Genomic DNA, 14,939 nt, shown 5'->3' with positions numbered 1-14,939 from the left:
TGTCATCTGTGTCAAGAAGAAAGGTACACCATTTGGGCCATGTGAGTCTCCTCCCAAGGAGTTGCGGTAGATCCACAGAAGACCAAGACAGTGGAAGAGTGGCCGGGATACCTAAAGATAAACATGAACTACGAAGCTTTTGGGACTCTGCACATACTATCGACGCTATGTACAGGGTTTCGCCACCATCGCAAAACCATTGACTAGGACTTCTACCGAAGGCGAGAGGCGTTTCTTTGGGACTCAAAGATTCTGACGAGGCATTCCGAAAATTGAAGAAGGCCCTGACTAGTGCGTCCATACTTAGCTACCCTCTTTGCAACGGAAACTTTATATTGATACCGACGCTAGCAATGTTGCATTAGGCGCTGTTCTGTCTCGGATCCAGGATGGTCAAGAAAAGTCATTGGTTATTTTAGTAAGACCTTGTCAAAACCGGAAAGGAACTACTGTGTAACCAGACGAGAATTACTTCAGCAGTAGTTAAAGCAGTGGAACACTTCTACAAGTATCTCTATGGAAGAAAAGTTCTTGTTAAGAACAGACCATGCTGCTTTGAAATGGCTGGCTGCAGTTTAAGAATCCTGAAGGGCAGGTGGCTAGATGGATTGAACGATTACAAGAATTTGACTTCGACACAGAACACGAGCTGGGGCAATCCATCGAAATGCCGACGCACTTCTTCCAGAAGACCTTGGCGCTAAGGACTGTAAAGCATTGTTCCCGAGCAGAAGAGAAAGAAGTGAAACTCCTAAGAACAACTGTGGTTAATGATAGTTGGCAACCCAGAAGATCTTGCAAAATGACCAAACCAGTGACCCAGAATTAGGTTTAAGTAATTAACTGGAAAACACAGGCCAAAGACCAACGGGAAGAAGTTTGCAGATATTCGCCGAACGTAAAGTCGTACTGGGCCCAGTGGAATTCCTTGGTAATAGATAACGGACTACTTCGCCGTGTGATCGAGCGACCGGAGGGACAAGAAGAGAGAAGGCAAATCGTCATTCCAAAGAAGAGGGTCCCAGAAGTCTTGGAGGAAGTTCACAATGGAACCAGCGGTGGACATCTTGGTGTTACCAAGACACTTGGCAAGCTGCGTGAACGGTTCTACTGGGTGAACTGCAAAGAAGATGTGAGGGCCTGGTATAAGAAATGTGACACTTGCGCAGCCCTCAATGGGCCATAAAAGCGTGGTAAAGCCCCTATGCGCCAGTACAATGTTGGCAGTCCCTTCGAACGAATACCGATCGACGTGGCTTGTCCTTTTCCGGAGACGAACGATGGCAACAAATACATTGTGGTACTAATAATGGACTAATAACTACTAATGGATTACTTCAGCAAATGAGTCGAGGCCTACGCGTTGCCAAATCAAGAAGCGTCCACCGTTGCTGATGCCCTTGTTAAAGAATGGATCTGCAGGTTTGGTGTTCCCATGGAGCTTCATTCAGATCAGGGAAGAAACTTTGAATCCAATCTGTTCCAAGGCGTCTGTGAAATCCTGAACATCCGAAAGACCAGGACGACTGCTCTACATCCACAATCCGATGGGATGGTTGAACGCATGAACAGAACTATCAACCGTTATCTGGCCAAAATAGTCTCTGACCACCAAAGAGACTGGGACAAATTTCTTCACCTGTTCCTGTTGACCTACCGTTCATCCATCCAAGAATCTACAGGGCAAACTCCAGCCAGCATCGTTATGGGACGGGAAGTGCGCCTACCTTGTGATCTGAAATTTGGTTGCCGACCGGGAGAAGAAGTCGCCGGAGAAGATTATGTCCACACACTACGTCAAAGGATGGACGACATTCATCAGAGAGTCCGCCTAAATATTCAAAGTGCTAGTGACCGAATGAAGGAACACTACGACATTCAAGCTGAGCATGGAGGATACCAACCAGGGAAGTTGGTGTGGCTATATAACCCGCAGAGACGTCGTGGGTTATCTCCGAAGCTACAATCCTCGTGGGAAGGGCCATACGAAGTCATGGATAGAATTAATGACGTCGTATACCGTATCAGAAAATTGCCAAAAGGAAAACCGAGGGTAGTCCATTTCAACCGTTTGAGCCCCTACCAAGGCGAAATAGAAGATCGTGCTGGGACCGTGAGAACCTGCAGCTTTGATCCCCCTGATTCGGAGATGTCCTTTGACGATTTCATGGCCCGATACAACAGCAGTGAGAAGGCTCGCTATGGTGTAACCAAAGAAGATCAACGAGACCTCTTTTCCGTGCCTCCTGATTATTCGCTCGCTCATTGTGTGGCTCGAGATTTGCGGATGTCCAGAGGAATCGCTGCGACGTTCAATGAGAAGTTTGGGCGTGTCGGAGAACTACGCCGACAGGATCCAGAGGTTGGAAGCGTCTTGAGGCTAACCGACAATGCACATGGTCAAGCAAGGCACATCTTCTACCTGGTCACCAAGGAATGGTCCCCGAGTAAGCCGACTTATCTCAATCTATGGAAGACCCTGATTGAACTGAGAGAAGCCCTGCTAAACAACAACATTGCACGATTAGCCATTCCGAAGCTGGCGTGTGGACTCGATGGTTTGAGTTGGCGTACAATCCGGAACATGATTGAAGTCTTGTTCAGATTTACGGGAATCGAGATCCTCGTTTGCTGCTACAACCCAAAGCTGAGATCGGGAGAGAAAACTGTAGACTGCTATTTCTACCAGACTTCGCAATGTACCAGGGGCCAGCTTTGCAAATACCTTCATTCACCGTATACATCTCGGACGAGCATGTGCCCAAGAAAGGGGGCAGTGTTGGTGAGCCGGTGTGGACTCGACCTTAACCTAGGCCAATATGGCGGCCCTCGGATGACCTTAACATCGCATAGACACAGCGCAATGATTCATTCGTTCGAGAAGAATCGAGACCCACTAGAATGGACTAGTACATACGAGAACATTCGAAAACCTTCTATGCGCCCCTAACGATCTTTGGACTATTCTAGATTTCTTTTGCACCTGTCGGTATAAAAAGCCGGCGGCAGTGGCCTAGAGAGGGCAAAGTTATAAATATACAGTTGACGCGCTAAAATTCAAAATAAATTCTTAGTTATAAATCGTTTGTAAATAGTTCTATAAGTCTTTTATCGTTATTATTTTTGTTCATTAGTTTTAAATAAATAGTGTTTAAATAAATTGTGACTTTCTATCCACACGGAACCGACGAAAAACGTAACAATATGCAGAAGACTGGCGGGAAATAGGTGAGGCTGCGCCCCTAACATTTTGCGCTGGATGTATACCATGATAGTAAGACCCATGATTACTTATGGAGCAGTTGCTTGGTATACAAAACTAGAGCAACGTACAGCAAGGCAAAACCTGTGCAAAGTACAGAGACTGGCATGTATCTGCATCACAGGTGCCATGAGAACATGTCCAACAGCAGCAATGGAGGTCATTCTAGACCTAACACCACTGCACATTGTCGTCGGTAGTTATGCCAATGCGACAATGATTAGAATGGTTACTGACGGAAACAGTACTGGGAGAATATTCAGGTCAGGGGCTTGGAACACCCTCAAAAAGAAAATTCCACTTCTCCAACTCCCAGTGGATGACATACCAATAATTTACAACTTTGAGAAACACCTCACTGTAGTATTGAGTAATAAAAAGGATTGGAAGAAAGAAACGCTTACTCAGCATATAAAAGACCATACCATTACGTGGTATACTGATGCCTCCAAAACCAAAGCAGGGACAGGGATAGGAGTATTTGGGCCGAAAACTGAATACTCCGAACCAATGGGCACCTACCCCAGTATCCTTCAGGCTGAAATTTGCGCTATCGAAAGATGCGTACAATTTATCTTAGATAGGAACTATCGAAAACAGGAAATTGCCATCCTATCCGATAGTCAAGCAGCACTTAACGCGATCAACTCAGTAACCATCAATTCGATGTTGGTCAAAGAATGCCTAGAGAAGCTCAACAAATTAGGCAAAGAAAATCAAAGGTTTTCCTTGATTTAAGTAAAAACAATCTTCGGATTGTCACGGGGTTTCTAACAGGACACTGTCTCCTCAACGAACACCTCAGTAGGCTGAAACTGAGAAACAACGGCGAATGCAGATTTTGTGGGGAAAATGGGGAAACACCAGAACACCTTATCACTGAGTGCGCCGAGACGCCGACCATTCGTGCCATGAACCTTGGTACGTCTGATGTCGAGGATGGAGAGCTGGCCTCTGTGGGGCCGTCTCAGATACTGGCTTTTCTTAAAGCCCTGAGACTGTATGATGAGTTATAACTCTTTATAACTCAAGAAAGGGGAACACAAAATAGATCTATAAGGTCGCGGTGATTAACTCCCCTCCTAAACATTCTACATTCTACATACAATAGTTACTGTAATTAAATATCAGATCAACTAAAATTTAGGTAGCTGTTATCGAAATTTAAAATTTACTCTTCATTTTTACAAAATGTGAAATATGTCAAAATGCTTAGTTTTGGGGTATATGCTTCTTTAATAAGACTCACCTTTATTTTTTTCCTAGAATCCGAAAATCAATTAATATATAGGATGTTCCATTAGAAAAAACACAACTTTGATGTGATAATTTTTTTGGGACACCCTGTATAATTCTATATGTTTTTATAAAATGCCTTCAGTTAACCTACATATGCTGTCAAAACTTCATTTCGATATAAATTACCGTTCTCCTTGCAGCTTCCGCGGCGTATGAGAGGCGCCACCCTGTATAGTTTTTTAAAGTCGAAGTTGGAATACATTAGGACTCTTAATTTTGGCTCTATTTTTGTCGGCACCATTGCCGGCATCGCCTGGACCTAAGGTTTGGATAAACGAATTAAGAGTTCCACTAGTTCCAATTGAGTTCGGAAATACTGTACCTACCACCTTAAAAGTGATATCGTTTTATTGTTTTATATTTCTCTCAGAAAATAATCGTAGAAAAGTAGAAAATTCTGACCATTCAAAAACGAATAACCTAATATATTAGAATTAGAATAAGTGGGAGGGGGGTTAATCTCTGCGACCTTAGAGATCTATTGTGTCCCCCTTTCTTGAGTTATAACTCATCATACAGTCCCAGGACTTCCTACGGAGACCCGTGTGTGAGGGACACGGGTCTCCGGAGTCGAGGAGCTACGACCCAGGCCGGGTAGACGAAAAGGTAGATTGTGTCGCCTGTTGGGTTTAGAGGTAGGAGGTAGGCTCCCGACCCTTGGAGGAGGTGGTAGCTTGTATGCCACTTGCGGAGGATGGTCTTACGCAAGTGTCAGCCACCTCTCCTGTAGTTCTCTTTGGGTTTGGCCCCTTGGAACTTTCATTGTTACTGTTCCCAGTGTCGCTAGGGGGTTTCCCCACAGCTTCACCGGTGATGTTTATATTACTATTATTATCAGATCTCATAGTGTTCCTATGAGTCGCTAGGGACAGTCGGTCCACTTCTACAGAGCCCCGCATGTAGAAGTAAGGGGTAAAATACAATGGGGTGCCCCCAGGTGCCCCAAGGTTGAGGCTGTCGTAGCCCCGCCCGGTATCGTTATATGTCTTGGTGCAATTCCCTGGCCACGACACTACAGTCAGGGACAAGACGATGAGTGAGATGCTTCTTAGACCAAGCCAAGTGCTAGAGGGGATTCCCCCCAGCACCTGACCAGGAGCTTCCCCACCAACGACAAGGTCTTGCATCTCCTAGGGGAAGAACCTAATACATGGAGATATATGTATTGTGAATCGAATAATATTGCCGAGCTTCATCCCTAATAATAATTGTAACGCAAATTCATAGACTATACATGGCTGAAAAGCGCTGAAGCTTTTCGGTCACCTAGAAGACTAATGACTGGTTTTATAATCAAATCGAATTATATTAAATTGACATAAAATAGCTTTAAGTATTTGTTGCGAAGCGTGCTTAATTCAAGCGACTATTATTTGTTGAGGATCCTGCTTTTAATACAAGAGACAATATGGATACATTAATTCTGATTTATGTGTCCGGGGTACATTACTATTGTTTTAGTATATTTGTTGTATTGCTTACACACTGATACATACACTGATATACTCTTTTTATGTACTACCTCTCTTTACCCCCATGTCTTGCAACTAGATCTTACAAATATTGTAAATGCCTTGTTGATTTTTTTTTGTTTAGGTTAGGTTAGGTTAGTTAGTAAATTGATGGCTATTAAGATTAAATTTTTATTTATAGTGTATATATATATTTTTTTTCTTCGTAGAATAATAGTAACTCGACTGATATTAAGATTAAATTTTGTATTTATATAGTGTATTTTTTTTTCTTCTTTAATGTATTGTAAGTTTAACAGTTGATGAATAGGAAGTATTAATAGATCAAGAGAGAGACCATAAACACATTACTTTATATATTATTAAAAAAAAGCGGGAATTGGACTAGATCTTTTTTTAATTGTTTTTCAGTTCCTTTTTGCGTATCAATAGAATTAATATTTATTTGTAAAAACTTATGTAAAAATGTAATTGATACTGCAAATAAACATATTATTATTATTATTATTATTATTATATACAACATTAAAACTATTTTTAAGTCTGGAACTGCTTTAAAGCTTTATTCCGAACCTATATTAGTAGTTTCAAGTAGCGTAGAAGTTTGTTCCTTTAATTTCAATATAACGTCAAAATTAGTGGTAGACATTTTCAATTAATAATAATAATAATAATAATATATCATTTATTTGTAGTATAAAAAAAAATTACAACAATATAGTCACTATTATGCAATGTTTTTCATTTAGCCCTAACAATAATCATAATAAAGAAAAATAATAATAATAACAATATCCTTGACATGCATTAATAAATAAACGTGGAAATTCTTAGGTTTAGCAGAAATTCAACAATTATATTGAAAACAGTATATACCTGGAAATACAGTAAAAGAAATTAAATGATAGTAGACAAAATAATGAGGTCTGGGATGATCATTTTATTCTCAGAGTTTTTACTCCCTCTTTCTGCAGGTCAAACGCTGTTGAGATGCCTTCTGTATGTTGACTTGAAACACAACGGATTACATGCTTTAATATGTGGTGGAATTTTATTGTATAGATTATATACATTGTAAGAGAAAGATCGCATAAAGGAGACAGTTTTGTGAGCAGGAGGCGAAACGAGACCAGCAAATCGCAGATAAAGCGTGTGCACATCTGTTCTAAACTTTATTTTTTTTATATAAATATGGTAGAGTCTTTGTCAAAATTATATTATGAAACAGATAACAGGCATGCAACTCTCGACGTTGAGTCATATTAAGCCAATTAGTTAGAAAAAGTAATTATAAAATTAGTAGAAAAAGTTATCAAATTTTTAACTTTTCCACTAATTATACTTCAAAATTTGCGAGAACTGTCATTTTGGCCTTTGATTATCACCCGTCAAGAGAAATTCAAAAATTGGTTGGTTAGAAATCAAAAGTTTATTGTTTTATAAGCTAAATATTAGGCTTTCTCAATGGATACAACTGACTGCCGCAAGCTATTGCTAGGATATTCTATTAATTTTAATTGTATTTTTTAAAACATTGTGAATGATCGTAAACTAAAAAGAATTAAGTGTAACCCTTAGTAGCTCAACCTAAGACGTTTATGGATGTAAAGCACCAGATGGCGGGGCGTATTTCACAGTCTTTTACTAGAGAAAAATATTTTTTGTTACTCTGAATTTTGAAGCGGCCAATAAAAACAGAGAAAATAAAAAACGATAATTTTCGGACTGTGCCAATTGGTTACTAATCGACCAGATACTTTTTGTCTATTAGATATGCTATAAAAGCTGGTAATTATACAATTCGGGCATTGTAAATACCCGACAAATTCCGCAAGGCCGACGAGGTCGATGTTTTTCACTGATAAGAAAAAAAAATGTTTGTTTAGATAATTTTCGAGATATTTTTTTTTCTTTTTGTTTTTCTTCTAATAATTATTGTAGTAGTTCTTTTAAATATTGTGATAGATGCATTATAATCTTCCTTCTACTTTTCTGGTAGTTGAATATACGAAAAAAATCTGATCAAATTTATTTTAAATGAAATTAATCTAGTCTTATTAATTAATCAAATTAAACTAGTCAAATAATATTAATTGCAATCAGTTATTGAAAAATATTAATTATTTTGGAAAATAACTTTTGAAATGGAGTATTATTGATAAAATTTAGCCATTTTTTTTTACCCGGTAGCGTATTTCAATATGATATTATCATTTATCACTGTATAATAACTTTGTTGTGGCAGAAAAATATACCAGTTAGTTTCAAAATATTATTTTTTTTTCAAACGTCACAAAAGTATTAATTTTTGCGACGTGATTGACAATATAAAAGTCATTTTAACGCCTAGGCATAAAAGTAAAGCACTTTACGCCTAAGCATAAAAGTATGAAAATATATTATTAAAATGACATAAGTCTCAAATTCAACGAGCCGTAACCATAGTTTCTCGATATATAATTACTCATGGTACAAAGCAAACTTGAAAACAAGGTATGGTCGATAGCGTCTCCAATTTCGTTCAGTTTGCGCATATCGCCTGTAACGTCATATGCCATACAACAAAATATCCGTATTGTTCAATTGCCACTAATAAAAAAAGACCTAAAATAGGGAAGAATTAAATAACCCCTAAAGTTATGTAAAATCATCGAGTTGGACATTTGAAAAGTTATGACACATTATACACATTTATTATGTGTCATCTGTTTAAAAATTTGGAATTGGCGCGTGGAGCTTGCCGACCAATATTGCAGTTTATCACCTGTGACGTGGTGACCAACCTGCGCAATATCATACCTTGTTTTTTTTGTATCATGATAATTACTTACAAGGTATGAGTTTTAAATATTTTTATATTATGTGGAACGTTTGAAATTGTTTAACACATTATTTGTGGCTTTTGAAAAAATAGCATGTTCTATTCGGAGTAAAAATGACTTTTGTGCTTCGGCTGTATGTCAAACCTACAGTCTCGCCACGAAAAGTGTCATTTTTACTCCTAATAAAACAATATACTAGAAAGTTTTATGGTTTAACGGGCTTTGTGAGTTAAAACATAATGATATTTTCAGTTTTTATAATTCTTGATCGAAAATAAACGGCGTCAGCGATGGCTATGAAATGAAGATCGCTGTCATTTTATATGTAAATTTATGTGGGAAATGTCGTCGATCGTCATTTCCTGCCAACTGGACGCCGTTTTTTTCATATGGTACAAAGTTAAAGCAAACTTGACTCTGACCATGTTTTACGCTAAGAACGATTTATTTCGTGTAATAAAGATTTAAATGGTGTATTAAGTACATAATATTTATTTAAATGTCAAATAATATTATTGAAACAAGTGCCAAGTTTTATTTTTAATTAAGAAAAAAATTAATCAAGAATGTATAAACGTTTTGTTTTCAAAAAAATTATCTTAAATTCGTAAAACCTCAATTTAGAATAAAATGATCGAAGAATGAAATAAAATTTTATAGCCCTGGGTCAATTCGAAATAAAGTAAGTGTATGTAACTTTTTTTAAATATTAATAATTACCAGTAATTAGCATTAATGTACCAACATATTGAAAATTGTTATTTCTTTGTTAAATACGGTATAGAATCCTTAAAATAACAGCAAAAATAATCGAAAATCAACAATGAAATAATAGTTTTGTTTAAATTTCTTAATCAGCTGAGCCCTATTATAGTTCGCAAAAATCCGAGCTATATTATTGTATTACTCTGAGGGAAATACCGCAAATAATCGATATTTTTGACTCCGCCCCTAATCACATGCTTCATTCTTTTAAAGCTTTACGATTTGTTCACCAGAGGCAGCACATTTTGTCGAGAGGTTGACCAACTTTAAGAATATATAAACAAGGGTGTAACTGAAACCACTAATTTATTCCACTAATAGCGAGGTTCTGAATGAAGCTGAAGTATTAGCTTAACAAAAACAAGGCCAGACACATTAAAACAAGAGAAAGAATGCGAGAAAGAACATACAAAATGTAGAACTTACTAAGTATAAAAAATGAGAAGCGGTAACAAAGTGAAGTCAGGTATTACAGACCATGTGTGATCCAAGACAGCACAACATAAAGTTGATGTATTATAATTTAATTATTATAAATTAAAATACAAATAAAACTTTACTTTCATAAATAGACGTTATTTTTTTCTAGCTCGTGTTATTAAAAGCCGTTTGCAGTTTATCTCCGTAACTTAATATGAGCACGTGTGTCTATAACTTTGAAAAACCCTGACCCATAGCTATCAAATATTTTATCTCTCTATTCTCTATCTACTTAACTATTTATGACAACACTTATAAAAAACGCCCTTTGTACTAACAAGGCGCGTGAATAACCATAAAACGGTGCCAGATCCTTATCAAAGAGAAAAATTAACTGTACAATTATTTCACCTGTTGTCCGTCCCACGGGTGACAGTTATTGTGGCTGGAGGTGGGGACAAACATCAGAGTGTGCCTTGGGGAGGACATTATTACTATAGAGATGTCCCTAAGGAGAAGAGCTACGTGGCGCTTAAAAGTTATTCTGCACGCAATTGTCATATGGAAATGTCTTTTAGAATAAATTAAATTAAAACGGTGTAATATTTTAAATAGAAATACAGGGTTGTCGAGTGTTCCTTTACATGGTAATATTTAAGGGGTTGTTTCTTGGATCTATTCTAAACAGAAAAACTTCATATGAATGTATGAAACATCTTAATTTCAGAGATACAGGGTGGTAAAATTTTCTAAAAAAAATATTTTCATAATTACTCTGATTTTATTATACAGGGTGAGTGTTCTACGATATTATCTACGGGAGTCTCGGAAACTACTGGCGATAGAGAGTCGGTTAAATTGGGAAACAATTGTAGTTTTGCGGGCTCATAAATATGCCCCTTTCAGATTTTTGAAAAAATTCATGGCTTACTAGATATTTCGAAAAAAACAACTCTCAAATTGCGTTCTCCGATATTTTCTAAAGCCTGTCATTTTTGACATATGACATAAACATATGTTTTTTTTTAATGGAAACCACAGATTTCATAAAACGCGTTTCTTCATTTGAAAAATTCATATTTTTATACAATGTTTGTTTATTATACAAAGTTTGAATGTGACAGTTTCACATTTCTGAGAGCAACGACTATTGGATTTGTTTCCATGGCTAACTAAGTGAAATTGTTTAAAAATTATAAAAACTGGCTATAACTCTGTAATTTTTGGAAAGAAACACATTATAGCTTATATCGCTGGAAAGCTTAAAAATGGCGCTTTTTATGAAGTCATGGCCAACTATGACTTCCATTTACATACATCAAATAAATACGTCACACGTCATACGTCATACGTCAAAAATGACAGGGTTTAGAAAAAAAACGAAGGACACAATCTCATTAAGGATGCGATTATCTACAATTTTTATCTGAAAACTTTTTGTCTAAAATAGATTGTAATGGAATTAGGGACGATTTTTAAAATAGGCAAAATTTGTTTTTTTCGAAATATCTAGTATGCCATGAACTTTTTCAAAAATCTTAAAAACGCATATTAATTTATGAATCCACTAAGCTGCAATTCTTTCCCCATTTAACCGAATTTCTATCTTCAGTAGTTTCCGAGATACCCCCATAGCCTTGTTTATATATTCTTAAAGTTGCCCAACCGACTAGACAAAATGTGCTGCCAACTGGAGGACAAATCGTGAACCTTTCGGGGCGGAGTCAAAAATATCGATTATTTTCGTTATTTTCCTCAGAGTAATGTAATAATATAGCCCAGGGTTTCTACGAACTTTAATAGTGATCAGCTGATTAAGAAATTTAAACGAAACTTCTATTTTATTGTAAATTGTGGATTATTTTTGCCTGTTATTTTAAGAATTCTAAACCGTATTAACAAAGAAATTATTATTTCGATATGTTGGTACATTATTTATAATTTATGATAATGCTAATTGCTGTTAATTAATATTTAAAAAAAAGTTACATACCTATTTTAATTTGATTTAATGCAGGTTTATAAAAGAATCATTTCATTCGTAGATTATTTTATTCTAAATTGAGTGCTTTACGAATTTTATGATATTTTTTTTGAAAACATGAAACTTTTACATTTTGATGCCAACTAATTGGCATGGTATTATTGGTATGGAAATTAGCCAAGAAGAAAAGAATTGGCTATAACTTGTAATTTTTCGAAAAAAACATATTATACCTATATCGCTGAAAAGCTTAAAAAATGGCGCTTTTTATGAAGTCATGGCCAACTATGGTTTCCATTTAAAAAAACATAATGTTTGTGTCATATGTCAAAAATGACAGACGTTAGAAAAAAAAAACAGAAAACACAAACTCATTAGGTATGTGATTATCTACAACTTTTATCTGAAAAGTTTTTGTCTAAAATACCGTATGATCGAATAAAAACAACTTCAGCGATGGCTATGAAATGACGATCGATGATATTTCCCATATAATTTTACATAGGCACAAACATAGGTATAAAATGACAGAGATCTTCATTTCATAGCCATCGTTGACGCCGTTTTTATTCGATCATACGGTAGATTATAATGGAATTAGAGACAAAGTTTTAAAATAGCCAAACATTTTTTTTTCGAAATATCTAGTAAGCCTTGAATTTCTCCGAAAAATCCGAAAGGCGCATATTTATGACCCCACAAAACTGCAATTTTTTTCCCATTTAACCGACTCTATCTCCAGTAGTTTCCGAGATACCCATAGAGAACATCGTAGGAAACTCACCCTGTTTAGTATTTAGAAACTAACTATTATTATTTGGCTAGATTAGTTTGATTAATAAAACTCGATTAATTTAATTTAAAATAAATTTGATCAGATTTTTTCTTCGTATATTCTACTACCAGAAAACCAAAATTATATGATAACGCACTTTTCAACGAAGTTGAAGGAAGATATAGTGTATCTATCACAATACTTAATAGAATTACTACAATTAGAAGAAAAACAAAAAGAAAAATACCCAAATACCTTCACTTACTACTCATCTACAAAATAAACTAATATAATCTCTTATAAAAACACTACACAACTACTTCTTCACTACTTCAACCACTTCTACACTGAAAAAATTATCAAACTTACTAATTAATCAAACAAAAAGAAAAAATAACCAAATTATCCTTTCACCTACTACTTAACTGCAAAATAATAAACTATAAAAACACTACTAAACTGTTTCTGGTATTCTACACTAAACATTATAATTAAACTTAATAAAATTAATCTAATTTTACACTACAACCACTACAATTACAAAGAAATAAGAACATTTTTTAAAACTAGAAGAAACAGAACCTCGATACGTGCAACCAGTATAATAGATCAAGCGGACAAAGAATATAAAATACTTTAAAAATGTGCATTCAGAAAGAAAAATATCTCGAAAATTATCTAAACAAACATTTTTTTTTTCTTATCAGTGAAAAGCATCGGCCTCGTCGGCCTTGCAGAAATTTGTCGGTATTTACAATGGTCGAATTGTATAATTACCAGCTTTTATAGCATATCTAATAGACAAAAAGTATCTGGTCGATTAGTAACCAATTGGCACAGTACGAAAATTATCGATTTTTATTTTCTCTGTTTTTATTGGTCGCTTCAAAATTCAGAGTAACAAAAAATATTTTTCTGTAGTAAAAGACTGTGAAATACGCCCCGCCATCTGGTGCTTTACATCCATAAACGTCTTAGGTTGAGCTACTTTAAAAATTCATATACAAGGCCCATAGAGAACATCGTAGAAAACTCACCCTGTAGATATCTTTATGAGACTTGATACACGTGTTCTGTGCATCAAAATACCTTTTTTGGTGTGCAAACAATTTTATTTAATTCAACCAGTGTCGTCCATAGGTTTTACATTGAATATTTTTGGATAAAAAAAGTGGTACACCACCGACTTCTCTTCATATAAAAATTATTTTCAAAATCTCCATTCATTTCTAAATTTTTTATCTCTTGATTTTTTTCGTTCTGATGCAATAGTTTTTGCTTAAAAAATTAAACTCAGTTTACTTCAGAGTAAAATCGTTGAAAATCTGATCACTGTCGTGTGGAAATTATTTCTCCATCGGCTGGAAAATTGAAGGAAATTAAGAAATAAATTATAGATATTTTGAAAAAAAATAGAAAATTTTACTCCGAAAAAAATCTGAAAAGTTAAGAGGTTTATTTTCTTTTCTTAGAATAAGTCCAAGAATCACCTCATAAAATATTAGCATGTCATTAAGGAACATCCTGTATATATTTTTATAGTAATTTGAATATGTAATAATACTAAAATTAATTGACAACATAAAATAAAACATCAAATTATCGAGTTATGTTTGAGTCTACCCTGCATTACATTTTTACAACTTTTAAATAAAATTAGAAGGAAACGGATAAACTGGAGTTTAAATTAGGGTGTATTCCCTTGCTTACCTTGGTTATGATTTTATGTTCCGTTTTTATTGGTTTCCTGAGAGTTTTCTTATTACGGAAAAAAACGGTTCCTGAAAAATTCGGTTATCACTGTCACCAAACTAACCAGCGAGAGAAGGCTGGTTTTTCTGGTTTTGTTTGTCAATCAATGTCATTTATGTGACAGAAAGCAAGCAAATATTGGAAGTTCGAGCGAAATTCTCATTTAATTTCTAAAATTTGTAATAATATTTTGTATTTACATGTATTTAGCAATGAGGTAGGGCAGTAAAGGTAAATAAATTTCATTAACTAAATAGAATGACTTTTTAGGACCATTTAAACTTATCATGCAGCAATTGTTTCTTAAAGTCAGGAACATTTAAAGAAAACATGAAAAACAAGACAAGTAATCGTGAATGTTTTGTAAGCTGTAAAAATATAAATATTG

The sequence above is a fragment of the Sitophilus oryzae genome, unplaced genomic scaffold, assembly GCF_002938485.1.
Source record: "Sitophilus oryzae breed Bouriz unplaced genomic scaffold, Soryzae_2.0 scaffold_1436_pilon_pilon, whole genome shotgun sequence".
In the NCBI taxonomy this organism is placed as follows: domain Eukaryota; kingdom Metazoa; phylum Arthropoda; class Insecta; order Coleoptera; family Curculionidae; genus Sitophilus; species Sitophilus oryzae.
The sequence above is the reverse complement of the archived record's forward strand: the minus strand, read 5'-3'. Positions refer to the sequence as shown.